Here is a 9,054-nt window from a genome sequence, read left to right on the forward strand (position 1 = left end):
CCAAAGTGACCCAAATACCCCCCCCCCCCCCCCGCCCCCAGGTCTCAGGCCCTGGTGCAGCCACACAGGTTGCACTGGTGGTAGCTCCGCCCCTGCTGGAGATGCCCATAGAATGTTCTTACACAATTTTTATCAGCTCTGTGAATATGCAGATTCTTATGACGCCGCTCTAGCTAAGCCTGCTGTCTGAAAATATCATCAAAAAACAACTGTAGTATGTATTCCTATTACAATGCTGATGTTATTACAGGAAAGTATTTGCTATGACTTTAGAACTCCTTTAATTTCTACCCTGAGAAAATGTCAACACCATTATGTCTCTTTTTCTCCTGCCTGTTTATTTTCACAACATGAACTTATATATTTAGCTATCAAAAGAGTATATGTTCATGGAATAACTGTTCAAAAAATGATCAGCTGTGGTTGGATTGTAATTGCACACACCACATACATCCAAACTACCAATAGAAAGACCACTTGCCAGGTAACCCAATTCTACCCATTCTAAATAAAGGCTCTGCAACATGTATTCAAAGTATAGTGCTATCATTTTCTATTTATTTGTGATGTTATTCTATGTCTTTGTATTCATGGTAGTTGCTTCTTTAGAAAAGTGTCCTTTTTCTAAAGAAGCAACTACCATGAATACAAAGACATAGATTTTGCTCTAAAAGTTTATACAAAGCCTGTGTTTTGCTTTATGGTCATAAAATGTCTGCAATAAAGTAAATGTCACTTGTAGTGGCTTTTTTAGCCCACTTGGTTATAGACTTGGCACTATATAATATTTTTTTAATCTCAAATTCTATTTTATTTAATTTCAATTAATTATTTTAAGTTTTTGTATATGTCAAATCAAGGTAGTTTATATATTTAAATATTTTATAGTTTTGTGTTTCTGCCTTCAGAATAGCAGTTCATATTGTATCAGCTCAAGAAGTTGTAACAGCCAGTGTATATTGTGTACTAGCAGGATTGTAATGTAGAAGGATTTGACAATGTTTTGGCACACTAAGACAACTGTTACTATGCTATAAACTTGAACGGCATCTCTTAACTTCACTGGGGAATGTGTGACTCTAGTACGGCTTTAAAGAACCTTTAACTTTGGGCAATTACAAGTGTGTCGGGACACAGCATTGTGTTGTGCAATTTGCCTGCCCATCCCTGGCCCCGTATTTTGTTTTACCATCTAGTTTTCCTTTCATAGGGAAGGAGCGGCACAAGCTGCATTAAAATAAAGAGAGCGCTCAATCAAAAAAGACTCTCTTAAGGCAGGCTTCTCTTGTTAATATGCACAGACATAAAAAGGAAGGCTCTTTCTTCCTATACAGCTACAGTGTGTGCAAATTGCAGGGGGCTTATTGGCATAAATCTCTGTAGCAACTTCTAGGGTAAACTGGATTTACATTACTTTCTGACAAGAATTAAATGGAGGCCTTGTGGATATATGAAGAGATTTTTAGACTGCAACAGATGGGCCTGAATGTGTTCCCTAGGCACACTATCAGTGACATCTGTGTCCTCTGAATTCTGGTGGTCCTAGCCAATTAAAACGGTAAAAGAATAAGCAAGCAGGCTCCTGAAGAGCCAAAATGCCAGTGTTTAGAGCTGCCAGTAACCCTAAGCTGAGAACGTGTTAGAATGATAATGGCACATTTGTGGGTTTGTTTAATATTATTATTTTTAGCTTTACTGACTTCTGCTAGGACGTAATATAAAAGAATGAGGCAACTGGCCCTAGTATAATCACAAAATCCTTTTTACAGGGTGTTTTCTTTAGCCATGAAATCTATATGAACACTGTTCACACTCTCCAAATAAACACATTAATGCTCAAAGATTATATATATGTATTTATATACACTGTGTATATATACATACAGTATTGCGTTGGCCATACACATTAAAATAAAAGTCAGTCATGCAGGCATAATCCACACTCCCACAGGTGTCTGTGTCAGCTAGAGTTTTCCTAAGCCTATGGAGCTGGGTGGAGGAATTTACACTTCGTGCATTTCCAGTTCTGACTTATTGGTAGGAAACAAATAACAAAACTGTCTCATCATAATTTGCTAACAATGAGTGTGACTGATGCTGCGATTGCCCAAGCCAACCAAAAGCAGCTCGATTGACAGACAGTCATCCAATGTCTATGGGCATCTTTAGTGCCCATTCACACTGGGCGTTTAATTGCGCGATTTCCGCCACGATATCGCGCATATATGCTGCGCAATATCGCAAGAGGTCGTGGTTCAATGATTTTCAATTCTATTTTCGTTCTATTGTACAGCTCCATGACGCCGGCCGCTGTCAGGACCCTTTTTCCTGCGGATGTCGCACGATTTTTCAATGCAGCCCAACGGTGAAGGTTGCGTGATCGTCGCCGGAACGTCGCCCGAACAGTCGCGCTATCCTGCTGCACGGAAATCCGCTCAATGTAAGTGTCGCTTGGTGTGAATGAGGCCTTAGTCAAATAAAAAGTATAATAATAATAAAAAAGCAGTAAACAAAAACTGGAAAAAAAAAAGGAGTTCCAAAGTCCTATCCCTTTTTCAGTTTGGCACACAACGATGGTGAGGTTCCAAATACAGTCTCCAATTACAGCCTCCTACATTTCAGTCCTTGCATAGCTAATCTTTAAAGTGACACTAAACTCAGGAGTTAAATGTTAGAGATGCATTTACGTACCTTAACTATTAAGGAAAATGTATCTTATTTGTGTATCACTCGGCTATAGATACTTAAACCATCTCTGAATTGCTGCTGACATTGTCCTTCCTTCTGGAGGGTGGCTACTTTTGATCTCCATGGTCCCTGTGTGTGTTGTAAAATAGCCACCACTCCAAGATAGCTCCTGTGATGGTATAGAATCTTTTGTTTAGTTTACTTATTTGTATTGAGATTGTAGTTGTGTGGCTAGTAAGGATGCAACGATACAGTTTTTTAGGTATCGAGTACCACATTTTTTTTTAGGTACTCACCGATTCCGGAAGTCCCATTAAGGAAGCCGGCCAGCATGTAATGACCTGATATCCAGCTTCCTGATTAGCCGGGAAGCCGGGTCCATGCTCCCTCATCACCTGGTGATGAGAAAGCATGGAGCTGGCTTTCTGGCCAATCAGGAAGCCGCGAGGCGGGAAATGACTCACCCCCGACTTCCTGATTGGTCAGCTTCCCGACCCGACCAGGAAGCCGGGAGGCGAGTCATTGCCCGCCCCCTGACTTCCTGATTGGCCAGGAAGCCAAATCCATGCTCCCTGGTGATGAGGGAGTATGGAACCGGTTTCCCACCCAATCAGGAAGCCGGGCGGTGTGTAATGACTCGCCGCCCAGCTTCATGATACCCGAAGTTCCGGTATCGACATAAGTATTGGTAACATTTGGGCGAGTACCAGGACTCCCAAATACTCGGTATTGGTGCATAGTGGCTAGTGTTACACCTTCCTACATTCGCTTTGCTATATTTTAGACAAAATAGGGTCTGGGGGTATACTGAAGAGAAAGTGAAAGTTAAGTAGGGCCTATCAATTGTGTCAGTGGGAGCAAGAGGTACCCCAGCACTGGTGTCAGTGGGAGTAATAGTAACTTCCAGCATTGATATCAGTGGCTGCATTAAAAGCCCCCAGCATTAGTGTGAGTGGCTTTACAATTTAACTCCTGCAGGCACTGGTGGTCAGTGGTAGTGATATTTTAGCCCCTCCATTGCTGGTCAGTGGCATTGAAATGTACAGCACCACCAGCATTGGTGGTCAGTGGCAGTGCCCCCTGCATTGGTTTTCAGCGTTTTCTTACCCCAGGGCACCTGCTGTTTCGCTACCTCTCTCCAGGATGACGTTGGGCCTGGACTATAGACGCATTGTCATATGATCACTCTGTCTGACAGTACCAGTATCTCAGTGCTGGGAGCTGGAACTCAAGAGATTGTTCTAGCATTCAGCATCCTGCTGCCACTCTGCAAAAGCCAAGTGTCCTGTGGGACAGCCTGACATGGATACAGGGACAGAGTGCAAAATCCTGGCTCTGCCCTGCAGATTCTGGGACACATGACAACTACGCTTAACCAGTGGTAGTCTCTGCTCCTCCCATTGAGCGCTGGAGTTGATAAACGACCAGTAGGACGCTTAGTAGCTCCTACTGCATGGCAAGCGAACCATGCAGTACAGGACCAACGCTGGAAGGTTCACGTCCGCAATGCTGGTGCATTCCGGCACAAAAAAAGGCCTGCTTGCAATTATTAATACAGCAGCATGATTTTTTTTTAATACTTTCACAATATATGAATGAAAATATATTTATGTTTTGCTGATAAATTATATACACACATTATGTGAGTAACCATCGCGGTTAAAATGACATTAAAGTCACAACCCCCCCCCCCCCATGCTACTTTAAGGACTTACCTTAAATGATGCCTCTTGATCTAATCATCTTCTTCCTTCTAGTGGTTTTCAGGAATCCCTCAAGCGCTGGTGGTGGTCTGATCCAGACTGCTGTGTCTTCTGTGTCCCACCATGTCTGTCCGATGTGCACGCATTGGCTTACCCTGTGTCTCTCCCCTTCTCCCTGCCGAAGATATCTACTGCGCATGTGTCCGCCCCATCATCCCTGCTCGGCCGCTCGAGATTCTTCAGATCTTCAGACAGGAGTGAGCGGCAGAGACACAGGTAAGTATTTACCTATTTGGTAACTTTTTAAAACATTTGTTTATGTTTTTTCATATATCTAATGCTTGCTAGCAGTAGATATATGTAAAAACAAAAGTGACTTTTATACTACTTTGAGTTCAGCTGCCCGGGTTCTGTTTTCCTGTTTGTTTGCCACAATGATTTTGTTTAAAACTGAAGTTTAATCTGCTTATCTTTGCCTTGCCTGTTCCAACAAATTGTCATCAACTTGATAATAAACGTTTTAATAAAACCTTTCAGTTTTTATGTAACACCTTATTTTAGAGCCAGTGATGTCATCGTTTATGCAATACAGGAAAATCATGGCTGGTAATGCCCACATGTAATTCTAAATCCAAGATTGAAAAGACTAAAACACAATAAATGAAAGGGGTGAGCCAGGGACTGTCAGGCTGGGGAGAAAAGAGCTAGACTTGCTGTAGGTTCTAATGCACACTGTAAGAAGCTCACAATGTACAGTGAAATCAGAGTAAGCAATTTCAGTACAGGGGGTGCAAGACAAAGTAAGGCTGGAGTTTAACTTTAAGAGTGGAAACTGAAACAAAAAATGTAAACCCCGGCAAACACAGAAGAATAAAAACTCTATTCCTTCAATCCCAGGACATTCTACAAGGGCTCAATGCTGCACAACAAACATGCAGAATACTCAGCAGTGCTCTGCTGCTTACGCACTTAATAATAGTAAGCAAGCCTGAAATTTGCTGAGCCCTTAGTCTAAATGCCTGCAAATGGATTGATCTATTTTGGATCTATATTGAGCAGGTCTCTTAATACTAACCACTGTAATTATGGTAATCATTGGTTTAAGTAAACTTTACTGAAAATGTGCCACATGCAAGAGAGCGAATGAAGGCAGTCTGGATCGAAAACTGGTCTATGTGAGCCAACCTACTTATTACTATTGCTATATACTAATCCTAAACATTGACTTATACATTTGACAAACCATTTTCAAAAGTTGGGGTAAAAAGGGATACAAGCCCAAAGCAATTCCTAAGGCTAGGGGCTTCTGCGACCTATGCCACACCAAGTCTTGGTTGAAATCTATTGTTGAAGACATTGGTCACTTTATTTGCCTAATATGACATGCCTCTCATTAGGCATGCTTGTCAGTCGCCTTGGGAGCATATCAGCTGTATTTCAGACATAGATCATTCATTACGTACAAAACCAAAAATCACTGCACCTGTTGTTTTCCCCATGTGCTAAGAAAGAAAATGTATTAGAAGGCATTTCTTTCTCTAGAAAAATTAAACTCCTAACCGATAATCAAGGAGTGCTGACCCTCACCTCATAAAGATATATATTAAAACTAAATTCAGCAATAACTAATCTACTAGAAAAAAAATAACTCCTACCCAATAGTGCCCTCCTATAAAAGGTATACACTGAGTGGCCAGATTATTATGACCACCTGACCTTTGTAGGCAAATTAGCTATAATTTCGCACTGAAGTTGCTAGAGGGCCAGACCATTATAAATAGGGAAGCAGGTTGTTTCCCCCGACAGTAGAAGTGATTTTTTTCTGAAGATATGGGTAAACAATGCGATTTAACAGCCTTTGAACGTGGGATGATTGTTGGCGCTCAAGCCATGGAGCGAGTATCAGCAAAACAGCAGAATTCGTTAAATGTTCAAGAGCAGCTGTTGTTAAAGTGTTTAAAGACTGGACTGCCAACCAAAAATCTGGGTGTGAACGTGCAAATTATGGCTGTCAGCGACTAGTCAATGTTAGGGCAGAACGGAGAGTGGCAAGACTGGTACAAGACAACAGAAGGGCAACAGTGCAGTGTCAGATTCCTCGAATCACCTTTCAACATCTCATGGAGTCACGAGGCGGCCCAACGAAGTCATCTCGTGGAGTCATCTCGTGGCCCAACGAAGTGCTAATGGGGTGGTCATAATAATCTGGCCACTCAGTGTATATTAAAACCAAATTCAGCAAAACATAACCTACTAGAAAAAATTAACTCCTACTCAATCAGAAAATATTGTCCAGCCCTATAAAGATATATATTAAAACCAAATTCAGCGATACATAACCTGCTAGAATAATGTAACTCCTACCCAATAATCAGAAAATGTTCCCCCCACCTTTTTTTAAAGGTATATTTTAAAACCAAAGTCAAACACACACAACCACAAAGGTTGAACTCGATAGACCTGTGTCTATATTCAACCTTAACAACTATGTAACTATGTAACAAATACAGGGCAGAACAGTGGTATTGTGGTTAGCGCTTCTACCTTGCAGCATTGGGGGTCCTTGGTTCACTATCATTAGGTCACTATCTGCACGGAGTTTGCATGTTCTCCCTGTGCTTACGTGGGTTCCCCCCGGGTATTCCGGTTTCCTCCCACACTCCAAAGACATGCTAGAAGGTTAATTGGTTCCTGTTTAAATTGGCCCTGATAATAATAACATATTCAGCAGTAACCAACCTACTAGAAAAATGGAAGTCCAACCCAATAATCAGAAAATAGTGCCCCTCTATAAAAGGTATATATTAAAACCAAATTCAGCAATATATAACCTACTAGAATAATGTAAGTCCTACCGAATAGTCAGAAAATGTTGACCCCCCCTTATAAAAGTATATATTAAAACCAAATTTAGCAATAACTAACCCACTAGAAAAAAATAACTTCTACCCAATAAACAGAAAATATTGCCGCCCTAAATAGATATGTATTAAAATGAAATTCAGTAATAACTAATCTACTAGAAAAATGTAATTCCTACCCAATAATCAGAAAATATTGCCTCCCTATAAAGTATATATTATTAAAACCAAATTCAGCAATAACTAACCTACTAGAAACATGTAACACCTACCCAATAAAATAATTAACCTACTAGAAAAAATAACTCCTACCCAATACTCAGAAAATGTTGATCCCCTTATAAATATGTCTGTGAAGGTTCTCATTCATACCCCCTTATAAAAGGTATATATTAAAACCAAATTCAGCAATAACTAACCTACTGGCTTTAGTAAAACACATATCTTTTACATCAAAGATGCCTTTGAAGTGTCTAAAGCCTTAATCCATAAACTTCCTCTCTGACCACAGTAGTCTCTTGTCAAATAAAATGGAAGTTAAGGAAATTATCTCTATCTGTTAAAGTCCAAAAGAACCTATCAACTAATGACAGACTTGTCACAAATGACAATTGAGCCAAATTGTTAGGCAGGCGAGGCCTAACGATTTAAGAAATAATCTAGCGGGCTGCACTAATCTGGTCATCCACCTCTACACTCAATACGAGTCAGATGGCGGCCTGAAAACAGCTAGGTCTTTGTCAATGTTAAAAGAGCCTAGAAGGGCTTGTCTTTCATGAATATGTATAGGAAGCTCTGTGCCTTTGCAGACAGAGCCTTGTGAAGGATGGTATACAAACACAGACACTGCTTAAGCCGACTGACCCAAGCCTATGCCAAAATTTGGGAAAATAATGAGAACCCACGCTTCTAGGAGAATCCTACTCAGCTTAGGGATTTGTCTTGGCGTCTTTATTTACCAACTTTTATTACTGGCTCCTAGCAAATCTTTATGAGGCAACAGGGAAGAAAAGACACGTGACCTGACCAGGGCCTGTAAAACTTTCGGACAACATAGTATTTTTGCGGCGAAACATTTACTTAGGGATTTCTTTTTTAATTACCGCCATCTTATTTTAATATAGGATTTGCATATTAGTGAATATGTAGTTCTCAGGACGTTCGTGCTATCACTAGCCATTCTTCAAGCTACTTACTCAGGAGAAAAGATCCGAGCTACAAATATTTAACTTTGCAAATGAGCCAGGTGTGGGCTAGCAAGGCCCAGTCCGCTGTCTTGTCTGCACAAAGTCTTTGCCACCTGTCCATGGCTGAAAAGTGGCTACTGGCAGAAGGTAAAATGTTGGCTTAAAGTTGAACTTAATGCAAAAAGTGAAATGCACAAATAAAATACATATAGGGGAGATGTTTAACTGCTAAAGAATTTGTATTTCTGTCCATCCAGTCCTGAAATGTACATAGCTCTGCCATATAAAACAGCAGCCCTGTCTGGTAGGGAGGGAGACCTGACGTTTTTCTGACATAGTTAAGGAACTCTTACAGGTCTTCAGCCTGTGACTGGACAGTAAAAAAAGAAGCAGCAGACCGATAAGCTCTTCTTCATCACGCTGCTCTCTCCTTCAATCCGGATTTGCTGTGTTAGCACATAAAACACTGCAACACAACTAGCACCTTGTACTGCCTGAAATGTGGCATTGTTCATGCTGAAAATAAGAGAGTGCATGAAGGATTTTTGTGTTGGTCACATTTTGCATGTTTTCAGATTTGGACTAAATCCTATGTTATCATACACTGTGGCTGAA

Source organism: Nanorana parkeri, unplaced genomic scaffold (genome assembly GCF_000935625.1).
Source record: "Nanorana parkeri isolate BGI_ZX_2015 unplaced genomic scaffold, ASM93562v1 scaffold36, whole genome shotgun sequence".
NCBI lineage: Eukaryota > Metazoa > Chordata > Amphibia > Anura > Dicroglossidae > Nanorana > Nanorana parkeri.